The sequence below is a fragment of the Aethalodelphis obliquidens genome, unplaced genomic scaffold, assembly GCF_003676395.1.
Source record: "Aethalodelphis obliquidens isolate GAN/ISIS:26980383/991018 unplaced genomic scaffold, ASM367639v1 scaffold1, whole genome shotgun sequence".
Taxonomy (NCBI): Eukaryota; Metazoa; Chordata; class Mammalia; order Artiodactyla; family Delphinidae; genus Aethalodelphis; species Aethalodelphis obliquidens.
Window position 1 is genome coordinate 7,051,351 of NW_020837945.1, and position 25,456 is coordinate 7,076,806.

General features: G+C 41.6%; 1 protein-coding gene across 6 annotated transcripts in view; it reads right to left on the bottom strand.

The window, feature by feature from the left end:
• KCNJ15 (potassium inwardly rectifying channel subfamily J member 15) overlaps positions 1 to 23,491 on the bottom strand; it is a 50,654-nt gene extending 27,163 nt beyond the window's left edge. For 4 of the 6 annotated variants that reach the window (XM_027096336.1, XM_027096043.1, XM_027096496.1 and 1 more), the window contains exon 1: positions 21,136 to 21,750. The gene's annotated coding sequence lies outside the window, so the exon portion shown is untranslated. Of the gene's footprint in view, positions 1 to 21,135; positions 21,751 to 23,296 lie in introns of those variants that run through there. The other 2 variants (XM_027096119.1, XM_027096201.1) reach the window with 2 other exon arrangements.
• Between the last annotated feature and the right edge of the window lie 1,965 nt (positions 23,492 to 25,456).

Consider the following 25,456-nt stretch of genomic DNA (forward strand, 5'->3'; position numbering starts at 1 on the left):
CTTTGTGTGATTTTCTCTGTATAGCTTTGCTTTTACCATTTGTCCTAGGGTTCTGTCTGTCCGTTTTTGTTTTTTTTTTAATATAGTTTTTACTGCTTGTTACAATTGGTGGATTTGTTTTTTGGATTGGTTGCTCTCTTTTTTCTTTCTTTCTGTCTTTTATTACTCTTTTAATTTAAAAAATTTTAATAACATATTTTTTATTTTAATAACTTTATATTATTCTTTCTTTCTTTCTTTCTTTCTTTCTTTCTTTCTTTCTTTCTTTCTTTCTTTCTTTCTTTCTTTTTTTCACTCCCTTTTCTTCTGAGCCATGTGGCTGACAGGGTCTTGGTGCTCTGGCTGGGTGACAGGCCTGAGCCTCTGAGGTGGGAGAGCCGAGTTTAGGGCATTGGTCCACCAGAGACCTCCCAGCCCCATGTAATATCAAATGGCAAAACTCTCTCAGAGATCTCCATATCAACGTAAAGGCCAAGCTCCACTCAACGACCAGCAAGCTACAGTGCTGGACACCCTAAGCCAAACAACTAGCAAGACAGGAACACAACCCCACCCATTAGCAGAGAGGCTGCATAAAATCATAATAAGGTCACAGACAGCCCAAAACACACCACTGGATGCAGTCCTGCTCACCAGAAAGACAATAGCCAGCCTCATCCACCAGAACACAGGCACTAGTCCCCTCCATCAGGAACCCTACAGAACCCACTGAACCAACCTTACCAATGGGGGAAAACACCAAAAACAATGGGAACTACGAAACTGCAGCCTGTGAAAAGGAGACCCCAAACAGAGTAATGTAAGCAAAGTGAGAAGACAGAGAAATACATAGCAGATGAAGGAGCAAGGTAAAAACCCACCAGACCAAACAAATGAAGAGGAAATAGGCAGTCTACCTGAAAAAGAATTCAGAGTAATGATAGTAAAGATGATCCAAAATCTTGCAAATAGAATGGAAAAAGTACAAGAAATGCTTAACAAGGACCTAGAAGAACTAAAGAGCAAACAAACAATGATGAACAGCAAAATGAATGAACTTAAAAATTCTCTAGAAGGAATCAATAGCAGAATAACTGAGGCAGAAGAACGGATAAATGACCTGGAAGATAAAATAGTGGAAAAACCTACTACAGAGCAGAATAAAGAAAAAGGAATGAAAAGAATTGAGGACAGTCTCAGAGACCTCTGGGACAACATTATATGCACCAACATTCGAATTATAGGGGTCCCAGAAGAAGAAGAGGAAGAAAAAGGGAACTGAGAATATATTTGAAGAGATTATAGTTGAAAACTTCCCTAATATGGGAAAGGAAAGAGTCAATCGACTCCAGGAAGCACAGAAAGTCCCATACAGGATAAATCCAAGGAGAAACACGCCAAGACACATGTTAATCAAACTATCAAAAATTAAATACAAAGAAACAATATTAAAAGCAGCAAGGGAAAAGCAACAAATAATATACAAGGGAATCCCCATAAGGTTAACAGCTGATCTTTCAGCAGAAACTCTGCAAGCCAGAAGGGAGTGGCAGGACATATTTAAAGTGATGAAAGGGAAAAACCTACAACCAAGATTACTCTACCCAGCAAGGATCTCATTCAGATTTGATGGATAAATTAAAACCTTTACAGACAAGCAAAAGCTAAGAGAATTCAGCACCACCAAACCAGCTTTACAGTAAATGCTAAAGGAACTTCTCTAGGCAGGAAATACAAGAGATGGAAAAAACCTACAATAACAAACCCAAAACAATTAAGAAAATGGTAATAGTAACATATATATCAATAATTACCTTAAATGTAAATGGATTAAATGCTCCAACCTAAAGACATAGACTGGCTGAATGGATACAAAAACAAGACCCATATATATCCTGTCTACAAGACACCCACTTCAGATCTAGAGACACATACAGACTGAAAGTGAGGGAATGGAAAAAGATATTCCATGCTAATGGAAATCAAAAGAAAGCTGGAGCAGCAATTCTCATATCAGAAAAAGTAGACTTTAAAATAGAGACTATTACAAGAAACAGAGAAGGATACTACATAATGATCAAGGCACTGATCCAAGATGAATATATAACAATTGAAAATATTTATGCACCCAACATAGGAACACCTCAATACATAAGGCAAACGCTAACAGCCATTAAAGGGGAAATCAACAGTAACACAATCATAGTAGGGGACTTTAACACCCCACTTTCACCAATGGACAGATCATCCCAAATGAAAATAAATAAGGAAACACAAGCTTTAAATGATACATTGAACAAGATGGACTTAATTGATATTTATAGGACATTCAATCCAAAAACAACAGAATACACTTTCTTCTCAAGTGCTCATGGAACATTCTCCAGGATAGATCATATTTTGGGTCACAAATCAAGCCTTGGTAAATTTAAGAAAATTGAAATCATATCAAGTATCTTTCCAACCACAATGTTATGAGACTACATATCAATTACAGGAAAATAATCTGTGAAAAATACAAACACATGGAGGTTAAACAATATACCACTAAAAAAACAAGAGATCCCTGAAGAAATCAAACAGGATATCAAAAAATACCTAGAAACAAATGACAATGAAAACACGACGACCCAAAACCTATGGGATGCAGCAAAAGCAATTCTAAGAGGGAAGTTTATAGCAATACAGTCCTACCTCAAGAAACAAGAAACATCTCAAAAAAACAATGTAAGCTTGCACCTAAAGCCATTAGAGGAAGAACAACAACAACAAAAAGAAACCCCAAAGTTGGCAGAGGGAAAGAAATCATAAAGATCAGTTCAGAAATAAATGAAAAAGAAATAAAGGAAACAGTAGCAAACATCAATAAAACTAAAAGCTGCATCTTTGAGAAGGTAACCAAAATTGATAAACGACTAGCCAGACTCATCAAGAAAAAAAGGGAGAAGACTCAAATCAATAGAAATGAAAATGGAGAAGTAACAGCTGACACTGCAGAAATACAAAGGATCATGAGAGATTACTACAAGCAACTATATGCCAATAAAATGGACAACTTGGAAGACGTGGACAAATTCTTAGAAAAGCACACCTCCCAAGACTGAACCAGGAAGAAATAGAAAATATAAACAGACCAATCACAAGCACTGAAATTGAAACTGTGATTAAAAGTCTTCCAACAAACAAAAGCCCAGGACCAGATGGCTCCACACGTGAATTCTATCAAACATTTAGAGAAGAGCTAACAACTATCCTTCTCAAACTCTTCCAAAATATAGCAGGGGGAGTAATACTCCCAAACTCATTCTATGAGGCCACCATCACCCTGATACCAAAACCAGACAAAGATGTCACAAAAAAAGAAAACTACAGACCAATATCACTGATGAATATACATGCAAATATCCTCAACAAAATGCTAGCAAACAGAATCCAACAGCACATTAAAAGGATGATGTACCATGATCAAGTGGGGTTTATCCCAGGAACGAAAGGATTCTTCAATATACACAAATCAATCAATGTGACACACCATAGTAACAAATTGAAGGATAAAAACTATATGATAATCTCAATAGATGCAGAAAAAGCTTTTGACAAAATGCAACACCTATATATGATAAAAACTCTCCAGAAAGTAGGCATAGAGGGAACTTACCTCGACATAATAAAGGCTATATATGACAGACCCACAGCCAACATCATTTTCAATGGTGAAAAACTGAAACCATTTCCACTAAGATCAGGAACAAGACAAGGCTGCCCACTCTCACCACTATTATTCAACATAGTTTTGGAAGTTTTAGCCACACCAATCAGAGACAAAAAAGAAATAAAAGGAATCCAAATCAGAAAAGAAGTAAAACTGTTACTGTTTGCAGATGACATGATACTATACACAGAGAATCCTAAAGATGCTACCAGAAAACTACTAGAGCTAATCAATGAATTTGGTAAAGCAGCAGGATACAAAATTAATGCACAGAAATCTGTTGCATTCCTATATGCTAATGATGAAAAATCTGAAAGAGAAAGAAAGGAAACACTCCATTTACCATTGCAACAAAAAGAATAAAATACTTAGGAATAAACCTACCTAAGGAGACAAAAGACCTGTATGCAGAAAACTATAAGACACTGATGAAAGTAATTAAAGATGATACAAATAGATGGAGAGATATACCATGTTCTTGGATTGGAAGAATCAACATTGTGAAAATGACTCTACTACCCAAACCAATCTACAGATTCAATGCAATCCCTATCAAACGACCAAATGGCATTTTTCACAGAACTAGAACAAAAATTTTCACAATTTGTATGGAAACACAAAAGACCCTGAATACCCAAAGCAATCTTGAGAAAGAAAAACGGAGCTGGAGGAATCAGATGCCCTGATTTCAGACTATACTACAAAGCTACAGTAATCAAGACAGTATGGTACTGGCACAAAAATAGAAATATACATCAATGGAGCAGGATAGAAAGCTCAGAGATAAACCCACACAGATGATGACCTTATCTTTGATAAAGGAGGCAAGAATATACAATGGAGAAAAGACAGGCTTTTCAATAAGTGGTGCTGGGAAAAATGGACAGCTACATGTAAAAGAATGAAATTAGAACACTCCCTAACACCATACAAAAAAATAAACTAAAAATTGGTTAAAAATCTAAATGTAAGGCCAGACACTATAAAACTCTTATAGGAAAACATAGGTAGAACACTCTATGACATAAATCACAGCAAGATCCTTTTTGACCCACCTCCTAGAGAAATGGAAATAAAAACAAATATAAACAAATGGGACCTAATGAAAGTTAAAACTTTTGAACAGCAAAGGAAACCATAAACAAGATGAAAAGACAACCCTCAGAATGGGAGAAAATATTTGCAAATGAAGCAACTGACAAAGGATTAATCTCCAAAATATACAGGCAGCTCATGCAGCTCAATATCAAAAGAACAAACAACCCAATCCAAAAATTCGCAGAAGACCTAAATAGATATTTTTCTAAAGAAGATATACAGATTGCCAACAAACACGTGAAAGGATGCTCAACATCACTAATCATTAGAGAAATGCAAATCAAAACTACAATGAGATATCATCTCACACCAGTCAGAATGGCCATCATCAAAAAATCTACAAACAATAAATGCTGGAGAGGGTGTGGAGAAAAGGGAACCCTCTTGCACTGTTGGTGGGAATGTAAATGGATACAGCCACTATGGAGAACAGTATAGAGGTTCCTTAAAAAACTAAAAATAGAACTACCATATGACCCAGCAATCCCATTACTGGGTATATACCCTGAGAAAACCATAATTCAAAAAGAGTCACGTACCACAATGTTCATTGCAACACTATTTACAATAACCAGGACATGGAAGCAACCTAAGTGTCCATCAACAGATGAATGGATAAAGAAGATGTGGCACATATATACAATGGAATATTGCTTAGCCATAAAGAGAAACAAAATTGAGTTATTTGTAGTGAGGTGGATGAACGTAGAGTCTGTCATACAGAGTGAAGTAAGTCAGAAAGAGAAAAACAAATACCGTATTCTAACACATATATATGGAATCTAAAAATAAAATGGTTCTGAAGACCTAGGGGCAGGATGCAGACGTAGAGATGCAGACATAGAGAATGGACTTGAGGACACAGGGAAGGGGAAAGCTAAGCTGGGATGAAGTGAGAGAGTGGCATGGACACATATACACTACCAAATGTAAAATAGATAGCTAGTGAGAAACAGCCACATAGCACAGGGAGATCAGCTCATTGCTTTGTGTCCACCTAGAGTGGTGGGATAAGGTGGGTGGGAGGGAGACACAAGAAGGAGGAGATAGGGGGATATATGTTTATGGATAGCTGATTCACTTTGTTATAAATCAGAAACTAACACACCATTGTAAAGCAATTACACTCCAATAAAGATGTTTAAAATTAAAATAAAATAAAAGGCCATGGAGATCAAACTGGAAAGTTTGGTCTTTCAACAGGCCAAAAGAAGCCAGGCTCATCTGGTAGATAGATTGAGAAGGAGGGAACAGCTGTAAAGAGATTATTTAGGAGGCTGCTATATTCATTAAGCAACACACGAACTTAAGGGCATCAACACCTACGTTCACCAACAGGTAATCCTCACACACCTCTTAGATGTGAAGTGGAGGGTGGAGAGCAAGAGCTGAAATGACTCTGGGCTTTGGTGCCTGGATGAAGAGGACGCCTTGCCTGAAAAGCAGAGGGTATTGACCATAACACGATGAGGTTGGCTCTGGCTCTGATGGTAGGAGTCCATCTCTAGGAAATAAATTGGGGGCTGGCAATGGAGATTTGGGGATCACTGCCCAAGAAGTAGAAGTTGATCACCTATGAGTCAATGAGATTTGCAAAAAAGAAAAAAATACCGAGAGAAGAAGGCAGCTGAGGGCAGAATCTTGGGGACTGCCTGTACTGAAGAGAGAGAGAACTTTCTAGCAAAGCAGCTTGAGGAGGAGCAGCCAGCAGAAGGCACGGCTCTGTAGACTCATCAGAGTGGACAACTAAGGAGGCACGATTTTGAGAGTGAGGACATGATCCAGAGGTCAGAGATCTGAGGGTGAACAAAGGGATACTGATGCTCCCAGGGGCAAAGTCTTAGACTGGAGGGAGACAAATGATTCCCTAAGAGAGCAAGGGTTACATTCATCACACATGTACGTGTCAAGCACCTACTATTTTCCAGACTCTTGTAGACACTGGGATTCAAGAGTACAGGCAAGATGCTTGTTCCATGAAGCTTCTGCTCCAGTTGTGGGGCAGAGGAAAAAAGATAAGTTATAAAAAATTTTTGAGCAGTTGAGGATGAAACTTGAGGAACTCTGTCCTTAGTCTGGGGACTGATGTCTTGGTCCTTTGGTGTAAGAGGAACAAGGCTGAAAAATGTCGAACAAACCTGTGCTGGCTCTTGAGAAGCACACAGGTGAAGTAATAAGAGTTGAAGAAAGAAGTTCAACCACACGTTGAGGAGGGAAGAGGTGGGCTGTTCTGAGTTAGGTATTGGCAAGACCGCCCATGGTAAAAGGTGCCTGGGACTCGGGATGACAAATACCACATTAGAAATGTAAACATTTGAAAACCACAGAATGGAAATGCTTAAGGTCACAGCAGCCTCATCAGCTCATGGAATCCAGGTAGTAATTGAGCACATTAAGAAGCCTACTAACTCTGCTATCTTGTTTCAGGAGAGCTGTAATTTGGTATAACTAGCTATCAATTAGTCCTGTTTTCCTCATCTGTAAAATGAGAGGGTTGGACAAAATGACCTCAAAGTTCTCTCCCAGCATGGTCAGTGCTGAACCTGAGGGCACACGTGAAATTCTGAGTTAATTTGCTTCCTTAACATCTACATCTAATGTTTAACTATTAGCGTTCAGAAATGCAGCTGCAGAACAAACAGGAATCTGTGTATGCCAAATCCTTAGTTTTATGGATCATCTTGAGTTTAAAATAAATTGCCCTGTGAAAATGTACAGCTTAATACTGGTGGGAGAAATCTCAAGTGTCGTGGGTAACTGAGCAGAGTAATTGGTAGGTCATTGATATGACATTGATAGGACAGACTAGAAGATGATTAGAGATGAATGGGTTCTAATATTTGCAGGCCTGGGAAATTGCTTTGTGAATAATGGGAGAAAAGGGAGACATATTGGTCAAAGGGTTTCAGGGGGTGGGGGAAGGGAAGGAGCTTTTCAAATATTAGGATAAGAGTAGGTAGGGATATTAGATACAGTTATGCAAACGTGACTTCTCTCACAGAGCTAAGAATAATTTAGAGTAATATCTGCAGGACCGTTTTAAAAATGTTTTATTTTATTGACGTATAGTTGATTTACAATTGTGTTAATTTCTGCTGTACAGCAAAGTGATTCAGTTATATATATATATATATATATATATATATACACACACACATATATACATTCTGTTTCATATTCTTTTCCATTATGGTTTATCACAGGATAATAAATATAGTTCCTTGTGCTATATGTAAGTCCTTTTTTGTATCCCTCTCAAAATTTGTGAATAAGAGTTAACCAGGCCTTGGGTAGATTCTGAAAGCCTAAGATAAAGTATGATCACGGGGTGCTAGCGAGCTACCATCATTTAATACTTGAAAAATCGTATCACTTTCCATATGCATTGTGACTTGTGAATAATAATATACGTGATCTTGAAAGAAATGAACCTAAGTATACATGCTTTTCCAAAAAGCTGCGTTTTTATACATGTTGTCATTGAAATCAAGGTCTTTAAGGGTCAAAACTCAGCACTAACTCTGCAAGTTATTTGCTTGTAAATTTCATCTGGATTAATATAGCTAATTGCTATTTACAGAAGCATGTTCAATATATTACTATTGAAAGGAGGTTTTGGCCTAACTAACTGCATTTTAGTTTTATACCGAGGCCTTTGTTTATGCAAATAAATTCGGGTTTCAGTCTTACAGTATAAGGTACAAGTCTTAATTGCTTGTTTTTCTGACCAAGTGAATATTCTATTTTATTTACAATGTCATTGAGTAGTGCTTAGTTGTTTTTAAGCACTGGAGTTTTCTTCAAATCAGTAAGATATACATGAGTTGAAATTGAAAAGAGTGGAGCGTAGAGAAGAAAATCATGCCTGAGGTCAAGATGAATCACTTTGGTTGGACCTTCCGGAAATTCCCTGGTCCTCTGAGGTCTGGGTGTTTTATTTTCCCCTTCCTTCTCTACTACCCAGGGTAATTAGCAGGAAGCACTCTGGGGGGTCTTACCTGGAGTCCAGGTGCTGGGGCCCAGCTCAGGTGAAGATCCCAGCCATCTGGGGAAGTGATGAAGGAGGCTGGCTCTGCAGGGAGGAGGCTCGAGGTGCTGGGAGACTGGTTTGCAACCTGCACCTATAGGCTCTGTGCTCACGTGACAGCCGAGAGAGTGGACCAGATGTGCCCTCCACCCGGAGGTGGAAACTGGGCATCGAGCAGGGGCCTCTGTCCCTACCCCAGCAGCCCTCACACATCTCCAAGGATAGAGCCCTTGGGCCACGAGTGCTTTCTAGCACAAGACTTGGTTTTTATGCATGAAAGACTGTCCCCTTGCATCATAAGATAATTATATCTGATATAGCTCCAGATTTTTCTTAAAGCTATTTGACAAAAAAAACTGCCAAGCAGAATTACCACAGAGGCCTGGGAGGCAACACAGAGTTTTCTTATTCTTCAGAGGTGCTAGGGGACACTGGAAGGTCTTTCTCTCTCCTGAATTCTACCCAAAGGGTACCGGGACCTTGGGAAATTATCTGGGGAAGCCTCACAGTTTAGCAGCTCTCAATGCCAACCTGGGGCTTCACACTTTCCCTTGTGGGTCTGATTGTGGCACTAAGTCACGGGTTTTGTGGTTTGTTTTTAAAATGTCAGGTAATCAAGCAGCCCCTTGTGGTGGATAATTATCACAAACAAATGGGAACCCACTAGAAACTTCCCATGACGTTGGCTGGATCTCGTGCACCTTCGTTTGCGATGACCTCTCCATTCATTTCTACAGACGTTTCTTCCCTGCACAATCTGTTCCCATGATGACCTCAGGACAGGATGTGGGCAATCTGCACATCGTAACAATGACCAGGTCCGGCAGCCAGGGCCTGGGTGATTCTATAGTGTAAGCAGCATAGTACATGGGCTCACCACATTCTGATAAGAAAAATACTAACATGCCACCCAGCCCAGTTCCCAGAGATTTTCCTTATAGGACCGACCTTAGGAATGAGAGTTCAGAGAAGGAACTATTGACAAATGTCAATGGTTTAGGAAAAGTAGGAGTCTTCTATTTTTCTTTTTTTCTTTTTTTTTTTGGCCACACTACATGGCATGCTGGATCCTAGTTCCCGGATCAGGGATTGAACCCTTGGCCCCTGCAGTGGTAGCACAGAGTCTTAGACACTGGACTGCCAGGGAAGTCCCAGGAATCCTCTATCTTTTTAAAACATGCAAATGTCTAACTGATTTTCTATTTCTTCCCATTCACTCCTCTCATCTGTTTCCAAACTATAAGACGGTTCAGTTATTTGGCATCCCCCTGAGTTGGGGGTTCATCTTTTCCTCTTGGGTTCCTCCTGGGGTAAGAGGAGCCCTGGTGAGGGGTCTCAAGCACCGTCAGAAGAACCAGCTTCTCTATGTGCTGCAAGACCCCAGGCAAGTCATATGACCCCCTGGGCTTCAGTGTCCTCATCTGTAATGGGAGAGAGGGTCACACTCACTTCTCTGAAACCCCTTTAAGCTTTAACTTTCTATGAAGTGAAATTTCAAGAAAAAGCACAGAGAGCCCAGACTCCAAATTTCAGCTTACTTAATCAGGTATGGCAGTTTTATAAGAACATCTGTCTTGGAAGACACCCCGTCCAGTTTTGTCACTGAGAAGATTTAGGAAGATGGAAGTTCCTGCAGCTAAGACTCCTGCTGCTTTTGGTGATTTCTGGTACCTCGGGAGACTGGGCTCCATGAGACGAGAGTGATGCTGTCACTAGGAACTATCTTTGGCTCTTCAAGAAATTGTGCTAGAGACCTATCTGCTACATTTAAAATTCTTTATAAGACATGTGGCATGTATGGAAGTACATGTAACCCAGGTGATAAAATAGTTACACACTCCCTTAAACATTAACTTGCTTATAAATCTTTTTACCCTCTTACTATAAAGAACAAGGAGTCAAGTGTTGTCTTGGTCTTCTCATAAATATACAGCGAGAATGAGCTACCAAGTCGTGAAAAGACATTAAGAAAACTTCAGTGTATTTACTAGGTGAAAGAAGCCAATCTGAAAAGGCTACTTACTGCATGATTCCAACTACATGCCATTCTGGAAAAGGCAAAACTGTGGTGGCAGATAAAGATCAGTGGTGGCCAGGGATTAAGAAGGAAGGGAAGGATGAATAGGGAAACACTGAGGGTTTTTGGGCAGTGAAACTACTCTGTATGGAATTGTAATGATGGATACATGTCATTACATATTTGTCCAAACCCATAGAATGTTCGACACCAAGAGTGAGTCCATATGGTAAACTATGGACTTTTGATGTCAGTGTAGGTTCACTCTTGGTAAGAAAACTCTACCATCTGGTGAGTGATGTTGATAATGGGGGAGTCTGTGCATGTGTGGTGGCAGACGGTGTATGAGAAACCTCTGTACCTTCCTCTCAATTTGTAAACCTAAAACTGCTCTAAAAAAGGTATTGAAAAATCATACATATATACACTTTGAATATTTATATTATTAGGGAAGAGACCTTGCAGGCAAAGGCAACAAGATGGGATGAAACCAGAAGCAACAGAACAGGGGGCCTGAGTGGGTAAGGACAGAGCATGGGTAACTGAGGTCAGGTGATGGAGAACCTTGACGATAAGCAGGTCCTGGAACGGGTAACTGCAGGACATCACAGTAGATGCTTACGACTACTGGGTTCCATGGAACTAGTTAAGACTGCTACTAATTGCAAACATCCCCAGCTCCCAAGGGCACCTGGTGTTCTCTTGATGCCAAATTGATTCTGTCTCTTCTTCTCTGAATTTGGGAGACTTGTGGTTTCTTTCCACACCAGCCTGTGCAGTATGTAGTCAATTTATAGTTTACAGGGAATTCTCCCACACCCATATATGCTTTCCACTGAAGTACTTTTTCCTAGACCCGCCCAAATTCCAGAGCATGGTTCAATGGTATGCCAAGTTCATAGTCTTTCTCTCTGTCACTCTTCTCTCCTTATAAGACCTAGGAGAAAGTTACCTTTTAATGCTTCTATGTATTTTTAACAGAAAAGAGTGAAAGACCAAAAAAAAAATTACAAGGGTAATTTCTGATTCAATTTGCATCGAGAACTACAGTCTTTTCTAGAGGGAAACCCAGTAAGCTAGTCCTGCCAAAACTAAACTCTCCTTCATCAAAATTTGAGTAGCTACAGGGGTATAGTCCCTTTAAAAAATTAAAAATATTTAAAAAGCTGCTTGCAGATTTTGTAAGGGTGGTAACCTAGACTCTGGAATTGTGAGTTTCTTTATAAAGTAACTTCTAAAAAGCAGAATTGTATAAAAAGGGAATTAGGTCCTCAGGGAAGAAAGGAGGGTTGTTTTGGGTCATATTGAGAATATTTGTTCCCTACTGATTCATAGAAACAGGAGTGACTTCCCCACACTTTTACAAAAATCTGCTCATCGAACACTCCTGTTTTATTCTTGCGGGTAGGAATTTCTTCAAGTTTACAGATGAGAATCTAAGAAGTTAGATAACTTTCAGAGGATCACACAGCACAGAAGTGAAGACTCCAATCCAGGGATTCCACTCCCAAGTTTAACTTTATTTTTTCACCAGCTGCCTTAAAGAAAAGCCTTGCTTTGCCCTTGGGAGTGGGGGTGATGGTGAGGAATCAGTGGGGGAGGGTGGCGACCGGAGTGGGGAGAGAAAGAACCAACATCTGTTGATTGCTTCCCATACACCCTACAGTACACACTGAGGCTCTGATGGTCGGTGCATCTCACCCATGGGAGCCCGCACACCTGAAATTCACATCCAGGAATGTCAGCTCCCAAGTCCAAAGTCTTTTCCTGAGACCAACCTGCCCCTCTTCACAGATAGCCCTCTGTTTGTCAAGTTTCCACTGTTATCTACCTTGAGGCTTTTCTCATTCCTCTCCCAATTTTTTTTCTCTAGGGCTTCAGGAACTCTTACCAAACACATTCTGGGAAAAAAAAAAAAAATCTACATTTTCTTACTCCCCTCCCCCAAATGTTATGATTTTTATGTCCTCTTTTACATCTTCATGTTTACCCTTTTGCTGCTCATTGTAGTTATCAACTATACTTCAATAATAAATTGAAAAAAAGAACTCATCAAATATTCATATTCTTTAAGACAGAAGTTTCCAAAAGACTACTCATTTGACTTTTGCTAAGAAATTAAGACTGTGACTTTTTTAAAAATCCACCTACATATTTTTCAAAACTACTATAATATAGCATTTTAGGTTTTGCTGAAGTTTTGCTTAATCCCATTACAACACCGAAAAAGTAGAAGATAGTCCCAGCAAAACAAACTTGAAACTGTAGATTCAAAGCCAACAACGAATCATTCTGAAGGAACTGGCCCAGCCTGCTCTCTCTCTCCATCGTTAAGACTATCTGTCAGATCCTGTTTGTATTCAAAAGGTCTCCGATCTTATAAAAGAATAAACTTGAAAAGTCTTGCTTTAATCATGTCAGTAACTAGAAAATTTGGACGCTGCATTATCTTTCCCTTTTGATTGGAAACACATTCAAGAATGGGCTTGTGGACTTCCCTGGTGGTGCAGTGGTTAAGAATCCGCCTGCCAATGCAGGGGACACGGGTTCGAGCCCTGGTCCGGGAAGATCCCACATACTGCGGAGCAACTAAGCCCGTGCGCCATAACTACTGAGCCTGCGCTCTAGAGCCCATGAGCCATAACTACTGAGTCTGTGTGCCACAGTTACTGCAGCTCGTGTAGAGTCCGTGCTCCGCAACAAGAGAAGCCACCGCAATGAGAAGCCTGCGCACTGTAATGAAGAGTAGCCCCTGCTCGCTGCAACTAGAGAAAGCCCGCGTGCAGCAACGAAGACCCAACACAGCCAAAAATAAATAAATAAACAAATACATTTATTAAAAAAAAAAAAAAAGAATGGGCTTGTAGTTTATCCAGAGTGTCTCAGGAAACTAAAGCACATAACTTGCAGAGACCAGGTATTCACCCAGTTCCCAGGGGCCTGAGTTGCTGGAATCTTCCTTTGGGAATACATGTAACCACCCTCTGAGCTAAGCACAGACTATTAAAATCATGATAGATGTTAATTTATGGAATAACTTGCCTGACTTTAAAGAGGAGCGGGAGCAGATTAACCACACTTAGAACAGGGAATAGAGGAAAAGACACTTATGTCACTAACACGAGTAGAAGTAGCCATCCTCCCGGCCTCTGAGACTCTGATTGGCCAGCCAAACGATCATCTCTCAATTCCTCTGACTTTCTTTCCGGGGAGTACATTGGGATGGGGCTACCAAGCCCTCCTGCAACATCTTTTCTTGCTGGTACCTTTAGACTCTCTGCTGCTTCTCTTCTTCAGTTCCCAAACATGCTTCTCCAGTTCTCTGATGTGCGAGTCAGGGCAGGTATTAGTAGCAGTGTCTTCAGAAAGTTCCTTCTGCCTTTTGCTACTGGGTCAGAAGACTCTTTGGTCATCCGTCTGCTTCCCTGATTATCCATTCTCTTTCTGCTTGGTGGACTTTCCCTCTTCCTTCTCGCGCCCCCAGTTATATCCCCCAGGGTCTTTTAGTCATCCTCTTTTATTTCTCTTTATTCTCTCTCAGCATCCTCTACCTTACTCCCTCGACCGGTCCTGGCCCCATTTCTTTACCCGTGCCTCCTCTTAGATTCAATCTGCGTTTCCAATGTCCCCTGGTTCACCTCCCATAGAGAACTGCTCAGAACCGACTCGTCCAAAACACAACTCACATTGTTCTCCCTGCATCCAACTACTTCTCCTGATTTTTGGTTCCAATCAATGGTGCCCTCATTCTCCCACCTGTGTGTCTTGACACTCCCTCACTCCTGCCTAATTAGTGCGAGCCCAGAGGTCCTACCTTCTTAGTGTATCTCGTGTGTGTGTCTCTCTTTCCCTCTCTTCTTCCCCTGCTCTGCTCCAACTCCCCAGTCCCTTTGCCCAGCCTCTCAAAATACCCTTCTGACAAGTCACATGGTCTTCACTACTGGGCTGATATTCAAAAGTGCAGCTCAAGCAAAACCTTCAGTGACTCCTCATTGCTTATCAAACCCCAAACAGCCCTTCCCAACGAGCTTACCCTTAAGGCTCATCTCCCAGGGAGCAAAACTTCAGGGTGTGGCCTCTAGAGACCGAAGGCCTCACTTCAAAGCCCAGGATCACACCGTCTGAAACCTGTGATTGTATACTGAACCTCTGCTCTCTGCTTTCCTCATCTCTAAAACAACGCTAATAAGAAAGCCTCCCAGATAGGCAGTGGTTGTGAGGATTAAGACACAGCTGGAATGATCTGGCCTTTGGTGAGCACTCAGCAGTGTCCACCATCATCAGCGTCATCTAGCTTCTTGTCATGACTCCCAGACTCCTTCTCTGCAGCAGACTCAACCCTCTGCCCACTGCAAGCCTCCCTGCCCTTCCCTTCAGGTGTACCTTTGTGCCTGCCTTTCTCCTGACCCCTGATGGCTTCTCCTCCCCATATCCTGATTTTCGAAGTCTTATTCATTCTCCAAGGTTCTCTCCAAGACCTTTCCCAACTGTCCCAAAGAGATCTGATCTTTCCCTCTTTGACTCTCCTCAGGCTTTTGTCAAGGTCTCATGTAATGCTCATCATATTCTGCCGGGCAGTGCAGCCCTTCATGTGTTTTGAGTATTTCTTACTATTTTTCCACCTGCATCCCCATCCACACCTCCTCCCAGCAGTGGGATGGAAGTTCCTTGAGATTAAAGACTAAGTCTTCTCCTCCTGTATCTTCTGAGACACAGCCTTCCAGCCTCCTGCAGAGCAAGCTGCCGGCACATGTGTACCAGGTAGAGAGAACTGAGTGTCAGAGCCTAACCAGCCACATTCCTGAGTTGATTAAGAAACTCATTAAATATACATGTTGACCAATATAGCGCTAGGAAGTCACAAACCGTTTCTTCGGATATTGAATACAAAACAGAGTGCTATGCAAAAAAAGGCTAGTTAAAAGACCATTCCCAGGATACTGGACTAGACAAGTTAAAATCCATAATTGTAAAATGTATGTTTAACTATACAACCCTCATGCAGCCTCAGACTCTGAAACACCATGTACTGGCATCCACTACTCCTAGTCGGAATGAAATGCATTTGATTGTAATCACAGAAAAGTGGCTCTTATAAGTTTTAGTCCTATAATATTTCATCTTTAAAATGGGCAAATCTTAGAAAATTCTCTTCATCTTAAAATTTAAAACACATTGCGAGACAAATACCCTCATTGCCGCAGGTATGCTAACACAGGCTGTATCTAAGCACAGCATTTGAGGGAGACTGAAATGATGTGAATTCCCTTGTCTCCTGGATGGGTCACGCCATGGATCAAATCACCCTTTCCTCCCCAAGACTGCAGTAGATTCTTTCATTCCTTTCTTTCCTTTATTTTCTTCTCTAGGATCAAACTTTCAGGCCACACCAAACCCTGCTGGCTCTGCATTTACTTTTTCTGTTTCATTTCCATTTTCCTCTTTCCAAAATACTCTGCGTGTTTCCTATTTTCCCTCCGTGGGGCTCACACAACTACTACATTGTGACTTGGTGGCCTGTTTCTTCTCACTCATACAAATATGTCTCTCTCCTTAATAGCCCCCTTTCAGTGATTCTAACAGCCAGTCTATCACTTTGTAATGGTCATCAAAGGGAGAAAATGCACTAGTCAGGAGTTTTCAGATACATGTATTTTCAAAACACTTCAGATACAAAGTCCTGTGCTCTATGTTTACAGGATGGGACGGATGTAGGTCACGGTTCAACTGAAGATGTAATTACAGCAGAAATTTTGCCTCGGTGTCAATGCATGTTGATTCAACAAGCATTGCCTAAGGAATTATTTGGGCCAAGCTCTGGGAGCACAGAGGAAGAATCAGGTAAAATCTCCGTGGACATTAAGCTTACAACCCAGTAGGGGCGAGACACAAGTAGACAGGCGATTGCAAAGTAGGACCAAGTGGGATGAACCAGCTACATCCTGATGGAGAAAGTTTATAACCTCACTTACAGACAATTAAATTATAGAAATAGTGAGAAAACGAAAAAAAGAAAAAGATCTCGAGAGGCAGAATTAACATTGTCTTTTAAAAGAATTATAAAATATGGTGCACATAAAACTAGATTCAAGGAGTGCCTAATTGATTTCCAGGGTCAAATATGAAGCATATTTTAAAATATACATTGAATTCTAAAGTCACAAACAAGATTCCACTGCTGTGGGTCAGGGTACATTAATTTGTGGTTTTTAAAAATAGGTTAAAACTCATATAAGTAAATGATTTCATCAAATTACTTCTTTGAGGCTTACTCTTATTTTTCTTTTCCATCTACTTTTAATTAGTATTGTATTTGTGTGAGGGTATGTGGATGTATCTTTGTAAATTCACCTGAATCCTTTTGGGAATAAGATGTACATAAAGAAACAAAGAGACAAAAAGGAAATAAATTATTTGCAGCTGACTGTGGGTGGCCACTTTGTAATCCCAAAGGCTGGCCAGTCACCTACAGGTCCCAAAAGTACAACTCACAGCCAAGTGGAGTATGAAACTTGTAACACGTTCTTTTCTTGGAGTATGTGAAAACTTTCCAATCAGAGCCTGCAAAAGTGTCCTCCATGGGGTTGCGTGAAGTATTAGTCAGAGGAGTGAATAATAGTTACAAGGAGGTGGAAGGAGGTGGCAGACAGTTTTGTAGTCCAACATGGTTTAAACAACTTGGGATTCAAAGTTAAAGGATGCCTTTGCTGCTGGATTTCTTAGACTTTTTAATATGGTAATGATAACTGGCACATTCTAAGAGGGAGTTCTAGACTATGACAGATTTCCCAAACCTATCAGAGTATAGACCTTCTTATCTCCTGTAGGCCAAGAATTACACAGAACTCTCCTCAGGACCACTTGCTGGCCAGCAGAACTTCCCAGGAGAGATGCTGCTTTACTGTCAAACTTGATTGTGTTTTGGGATGCTTCCTTCACCCTTCTGGCTAGGGGATTGCTCCTGCCCCTAGACCCCTAAGACAAGAAGTAGAGGGCCAGCTTCCAAGGAGTCTTCCCCCAGTTCCCAAGAGATTGAGTCATGAAGGCACTGGAGTGGACCCCTCAGTCCCCTCACCTCCCCATGCCAATAGGGATCAGGTGGGTTGTGGTGCTAAGAGGTGAAACCCTGAGTGTTCCTTGATCAGATTATCATGACATCCGTGTGGACGATAATGGAGTCACATGAATATGATACCCACCTCCTTTGTTAAAGGGTGATGCTAAGATCATTGTCACCATGGCAACACTGCTTAGAGGGCAATTTTTTGTACACTTAATCTTTACTATGGACCTTAAGTGTAAATTATAGATTTGAAATTTACTAAACAAGACAAGATGTTGAAAATAAAGCAGCATTGTACTGTGACACTGTTGGCGTTGGAATAAATTCCTCTATACCTACACAGTTAGTGTCATCATTAACGTTATGGCTAAATACATATCCACGCTCGCTGCCTTTGTTAGTTGCATATATATGTCTGCACGTGATGTAGCTCACTATTGGTTTATACGTAAATTCTTTCCATGGACTTTTGAAAATAGGACGAGGACAGGGCAGGTTCTCATTCCTCAGTATTTAGAGAATTCTTAATAATAAAGGAGCCAGGTGCTCCTGGGCTCATATGTATATATTTTTAACTTGTAGCAGGTATGTGGGGATAGGATTTGTAGGAAAAGTAGTGATGATGTCAAATTTCATGATATTTCAAAACAAATGATAGGCTTCTCAAATGTGTTCTTGGAAGTTAGGGCTAGACAAAGGGGTAACTCAGGAAGTAAGAAAGCCAGATTCATTCGGGGAGCCAACCTTGCATTCTTTGGCAGGAGACTAGGATGAGCAAGATACCAATCTGCAATATTTGAAGACGTAAAATTCACTGAGTGAGAGCATTATTTGGCCTGGCAGGCATGGGTTTAGCCAGCATTCATACTGAGAAATGATACTGATAACTGCGATTGGAGCTGGAAACAGCACTCATAGAAATAGAAGAGGCTGTCCCTTGCCAGACACATAGATATTTCGCTGGGCAAGGCCTCAAGCCTATTAAAAGAGAAGTGTGTTCTTGATGCCTTTAATATCTTTCTAGGTTCTAGGCCCACGACTAGCGCGAAGTTCTTCCGTTTTTAACTTGAGGACTTTTCAAATGGAAAAAGCGCACCATGAATTTCAATTCCCACATACTCAGCTGTAGGAGTTTTGATAGCATCTTACCATTAGCATCTTACCACTGGGTAGTTATAACCTAACGTTTTTGACCACAGTACAAGGATCTACATTTCACAGCATTGTGCCAGTGAAATGAGAAATGTTCTAGGTATCACCCACATCAGCCTTCCATATATCACCAATCATTAGATGTATATAAGCACAATTATTTGGTATTTTCACTTATCAGTTTTCAGAGTTACTTAGAGGGCAACCAGCAGCTAAAATTTACATAAATTAATTCAACCATTCCTGCAGGAAACAAGTATTGGGCCTTTATGACGTAGGACACAGAGTGGATTTGTCATGAAGCTAATGAAATGCAAGCTTCAGGGCTCCTCCCTTGTACCAGCCTTCTCCAAAGCTTTGTACCTAATTTTACAGTCATAATTTTGCATTCCTTTTCCTTAAAGAGGGCTCTCAAAATTGTATAATCTTCAAGCTCCATAGAATCTTGATCAGCCTCTGGTCCCGGCACTGGAGAAAACTCACAAGAAGTTCATAGTCATCAGCCCCACAGCAGGGCAACTTCGGCTGAAACAGGATGTGGATTGAAACCCAAACCCAAACCTGGGCCCTGAGAACTGGATCCTTTTCTGCAGAGTTCCTCCTCCGAGCCACCTCTTTTGTATTCATTCCGATGGCCCTGACAGTGACTGAGGGTTAGAGTGATTTGTAATCCCAGGGTCACAGTCAGGCCATGGATGTCACTTCCCTGAACTCGGAACCCCGAATGGGAGCCTAAGTAGCCAATGCAGCCATGTGACTACAGATCAGGCCACCATGGAAGGAACTGCTTGCCTTGTTTAATGTGGATCAATACACTTCTAGATTGCTCTGAATCTGAGCTGTGGGGTCATGCGGAAGAACAAAACAAAACCGTGCTTATTCTATTGCTAATTCCTTTCAACAGCTCCTCTGGGTCCTCACCCCCAGGTAACACAGGCCTGCTCTTCTACTTCACTGTTTCCCATGGACAGGTGTGTTCCTACGGACAAGTGTGTTTTGTCCTTCTTGTGTATCTTCTGATTCTGTGAGCCTGGTCAGGCAACCCTAGTTCATCTTCCGATAGGACTGAAATATCTGGAATTCTGTGTTATGGAATTTTAGGTGTGGGACCACAGACTCTTCTGGAATTAGGCCAGGTGTGAATTTCTAAAGTCCAATTGGGTTGCAGTGACTATTGGCTTATGAATCCTTTCACCAGATAAGTCATGGTACCAAATGAAGGGAAGGCAGGTGTACAGACCCCTCACAAGCTCTGACCTTTGTTTATGAGAAAAGCAGAAATGTTTTTAGTTAAAAAGCCCTGGGAATACAGTGGGAATTTCTACGTGGACTCAGCTGCGTTGTGAGCAGAGGTGCCCACGTTGCTGTCTGCATTAGCCCAAGGAGCATTTTGCAGGGAGGGCAGATTTTCAGATTCGTCTTTCTTGCTTTGTCTTTTACCAGGAACGTCTATATGCTCATTTTTTTTTCCCTTTTATCTTAACAAAGTAATGCTTAGCAAATAAAACTTCTTTCCCAGAACCTTCGCTTTCAGATTTTAAGTTATTTTCTCTTCTCTCAATTCTCCATTTCAAGGTGGGGAAGGTGGGCTGCCCTTAGTTCCTTTAGCTGTGGGAAGGTTTGGCACTTCTGGAGCTGCTCTTTCTGGCCACACAGTGCTTTCTCTGTCTGTAAAACTGGCAGCAGGAGGCCACCTGAGCGGCAGGAAAGAGCCAGGTGTTTGGGGTCAGATCCGCCCCCTTCCATGGCACTGCATCCTTGAGGGGCACAGAGCAAGCTCCCCCCCCCCACACCCACCTTGGATCGCTTTGCTCCGCTGTTCTCCCCGTACCCAGCCCGGCCACACCAGTTGCACCCAAGCCCCACTCCCAAGGTGCGTCTACAAGATGAAGGTGAAGGGCAGGAGAGAGGAGAATAAAGAATCATCCCTGTCTGATATGCGTCTTTCACTTACCCTTTAATAAGCAACACACTCTTCTTTGCGAGCATGAAAGCTAACATTAACTCTGGCCATAGCTTTCTGACTATTTTTGGAGCAGAATTCTTTTTACTTAAAAGAAGAATTGAAACAGCACAATTGGAGATACCTGATTTACTCTGGCGTGAAGTGCTTGAATGGTTGCAGGGGAGAAGACGGTAGCTGAATTCCTTACAGAGTAAAGGCTGAAAGGCATGACTAGGGAGCTTTATATGCCTTAAACAAGCCTTCCCAGGGACTTGTCATCAGCAGCTCCAGCATGCTTACGGTTCATTCTGCAGACTCCTGCGCTGGTCCTAAGATTCTGATGCGTCCACCAGGCAAATACTCTCCACAAACATCTCTGGACTCTGAAGCAGAGTCAGGAAGGAAGTCAGTGGGCTGCCCCGCGTCTCTGACAGATGAGAGGGGGTGTGGCAGGAAAGGAGATTTCAAATGCTTGACATTTAGTGATTAAGTCCGAAAATGTTTGTCTTTGATGCCTAAAGCCACACATTGGTGGCTCTTCTTGTACAAAGCACGTTGTCATTCAGGTACATAATTACACACACACACACACACACAAACCAGAAAGTTCAGCCCTTTTAAGATTTCCTTCACACAAGGGCAGAGCGAGAGTAGAAGGATCCAGCAGACCTGCTTCTCTCAGCTCTTCGGGACCGTGGGCATGGGAAGCCTGGGGTCTCACTCTGTCTCTTTTCCCCCAAACATGGGGCTGTCTACACTGGTTCTAAGTGTCAGGAGAGGAAATTGGGGAAATAGCACTTTCCGTAAAATGACCACAACGGTTGATGAGAGGAAGGAGTGATGAGAGTGTGGGAGGAGTTTTTAAAAATGTGTTTTCCTTAAGCAACCAGAATCGCCAAATTCAGCTAAGTCTATTTCTAGAAAACCCCCAAACTACTTAGGCATTTACTTAATTCAGTGAGGACCTGTCAGCCCCGTTATTTGATTAGTGTTTCTGAGATGACTGGTGATTTGGTGAAACTCTTCTACTCTCCAGACGTTTGCAAAGACCAGTCATATGACCTCTGGGTTGCTCCCTGCCTGGCCATTTACTGTATTTATCACTAGGGAAGGAAGAAAACTGCTAAAAAAAAAAAAAAAAAACCTGGGGAAAACAGTTCTGAGGGCAGATGTGTGTAAGGTAAGCACTTGGTTGTCATAAAATGATGGCATTTAAAAATGCATGATAGTTTTATTTGACTCTTCTCTTTTGATTTTTAGGACAATTTTAAATTGAAAGAATTTATCACCTAAGGCTATCGTAGATCATTACATATTTATTTTAACATTTATGAGAGAGGACAGAATGGAATAGGATCTAGGATTAGCAGTTGTGTGTGTGTGAGTGTGATTTTGAGGTTTCAAAAAAAGAACTTCAAGAATCACTTGTAATATTTTTTTCAAAATCCTTCCTTTGGATAAACAAACAAACAAAAAGATTAAGATATTTTCTGATGAGAAGAAATAAATCTAAAGATTTGAATTGAGTAGGACTAATTTTGGTCTTTAATTTTGCCAAGTTGAACATCGCATTTGTTGTAAGTTTCCTAACCTGCGACTTAAAGAAATCATGAGGTCAAGAGATTTCTGTTGAACAGTACATTCTTATTTCCTTCAGGCAACTCAATGCGGAAGTGCAGAGGAGATAAAAAAAACTAGCTTCACAGGAACAATGTGGAAATTTCACCCAGTATAACATTGATTAGCTGAGAACCGTCTAGACCCCCATGAAATTATACACAGGTTATAAAACGCATTAGCCATGGGTTGTGAACCAGGTTCCTAATGTTTCCAAAGTCAGAATTGTTTACATTCCTTATACCTACCACAGAAAACTTACATTACTTTTTTCTTATAAGGATAGGTAACAGATTTTAAAATTTTCCGGCGAGGTTTCGCCTTACGCCAAGCTAAACTGATTTCTCCGCCGACTAAGGAAAATAACTGCTGAAGAACGACGCAAAAAACCCATGTAATCACTAAAAATCAATAACAAACTTGCTCTCACAGACACTAGGAGAAAAAAACACTTGCAAACAGAGTAATTCTTCTCCCTCCATCTAGATCATTTACACCCACAGCAAACAAGACAACATCTGGTTATTGTTTTACAGGCATGAATAAAGCCTTTTTTTTTTCTTGCCCCATCATTAAGTAAAAACCCGTTTTCCACAGGCAAACAGCACTTGTAAATTCCCCCAGATAAGTCTGGAAGTCTTGAAGGATTTAAGTCAGTTTCAAAAGAATCGCAACATTTTCATTACCTTTGGAAGGAAAGTTTTTCAGAAATCCCTCCAGCGAGCAGCATGTTGCAGAATTGACCTAAGCCTGTGCCTCTTACCTGCGAGGACTGGTGAATGCAGGCGCCTGGCTAGATGCGAGGTTATGAAAAGGCGAGGAGATGAGTCCTCCACGCAGGTCGCCTTGGGAAGCCTAGGTCTTCAGGTTCTCTCAGAATGGAGAAAACGCTCTCGCTGTGCACTGTCAGTCAAAAACAAGTTGGTACAAGTCGGAGTAGGATTTACCTGAAGGAACTGAAGAGAGAAAGAAAGAGATTGGGAGAGATTGGGCGGAGGGAGGGAGGAACGGGAAAGGAGGGGGGGAGGGAGGGAGGGAGGGAGGGAGGGAAGGAGAGAAAGTGAGAGAGAGAGAGAGAGAGGAATCTGAGAAAGGAGACCACGATGTCAGCAGTGTGTCTTAAGGGAATCTACAGACAGGCAAAATATTCTGATGGACACCCAGTCCTGAGTTCTCCAAACACCTGCATAAAAAAAAAAAACTAATGCCCTTTTAAAGAATGCCAGTTAATCTTTAAGAAACTTTGGCCACTCTTATCACAACCTTTATAAAGCTCCCTTTGCGGAAATAAACTATAAATAAATAACCAGATTATACTTTTTAACAAGCTCCTGTTCTCTCCTCCTCTTCCCTCTCCCCACTCCAGGTGAATATTAACAAAAATCTTTCCTCCTGGGAAAATCAGGATGAACCCATATAGATAATGCATATATCAAATATACGTATAAGCAAACATTGCAGATGGACACTCTATGTTTTTAATTCAATCTCCTTCTGGCTGTACTGATTTGTTTCTATAGCCTTTGTTTTCCCTGATCAAAAAACATAAAAAGGTGGATAGATATGGGTAAAATCGAGTTCTTCCACAGCATGGAAATTGGGAATGAGATTCCATGTTGGAATCATCCCAGCGTTGGTCCACAGAGTCTAGCACTTTTATGAGAAATGGTCCTAATTCTGGAATGCATTTGTGTGTCCTTCCTACACCAAGCAGTTTCTTGCAGCCATCATGCCAAGGGACGCCAGTCCACAGCCCTTGCCTGTCACCAGCTGTCCTGTGGCCAGAGTAGACCCTGGTACACCCTAAGGGAGAAGATGCCCACAGGCACTTTCCCTAATGAGATCCCCTGCACTGGTCCAGGGGCAATACCTTGGTGGGAAGCAAAGACCCTCTGTCACCATGGAGATGATGACACACTCACACAGTCTCTTACACAGACACCTGGGCGGGGCCAGGGTGCTGCAGCTGCTTCACATTGGAGGGAACAGGGAGTGAGTTGATTTGTTGGAAGAAAATGATATGTCTGCTTTCCTGAGTTTTGGGTTCCACACTCCTGTGCATCTCCTCTCCTTGACCCTGGGTTCAGCTGCATCTGTTCTGGGGCCTTGAACTAACTGAAGGCAGGAAAGCCTGAGGAGTTATTCTGCTTTGGCTGGGGGGGGAAGGTCTGAGACCTCCGCATTTTCTCCTACTTCCTCCCTTGATCCCAAGCCCAGGTATAAATCATCCCCTGCCCCTGATTCCCCAGTGGGAACATGCACCTGTCCCCATCCTTTTGTCCTTTTCCTTCCCATGAAGCAATGGTTTCCTCTTCTGCTGGGAAGAGTGCAGTGGCCCCTGAGAGAAGACCCTGGGCTCCCAGAGGCTCAGGACTTGAAGAAGCCACGTAGGTCCAGACCTCTTCAAGCTGGTTGTCTTCCTCCAGATCCATAAAATCAGATAGATCTCATGGGAGGGAAGGTATTATAAAAGTCCCATATAAAACAGGTAAACACAGAGATGGAGAAAAACAAAAAAGGGGAAATGCAGCATTCAAGATCTGACCATATCCCACCCCAGACGATTTGCACAAGCTGTTCCCTCTGCCTGGAATGCTTTTCTTCAGATCTTCATTCACCTGCTCAACCCCTTATCACCATTCAGGTTTAGCCCAAATGTTACCTCTTCATCTCCCGTGGTTCCAATCCAACTCTGTACCTCAACTCTCCCTCTCACTTTGTATATCACTTAGCACTGTCTAAATTGTCCTCTTTATCATTTACTGTCTGTGCTCCTTTTCAGAGCTCTACCACGCCTGTCTGGCTTGCTACATGTTCCTGGAGGGACACCTGACACATCATAGACC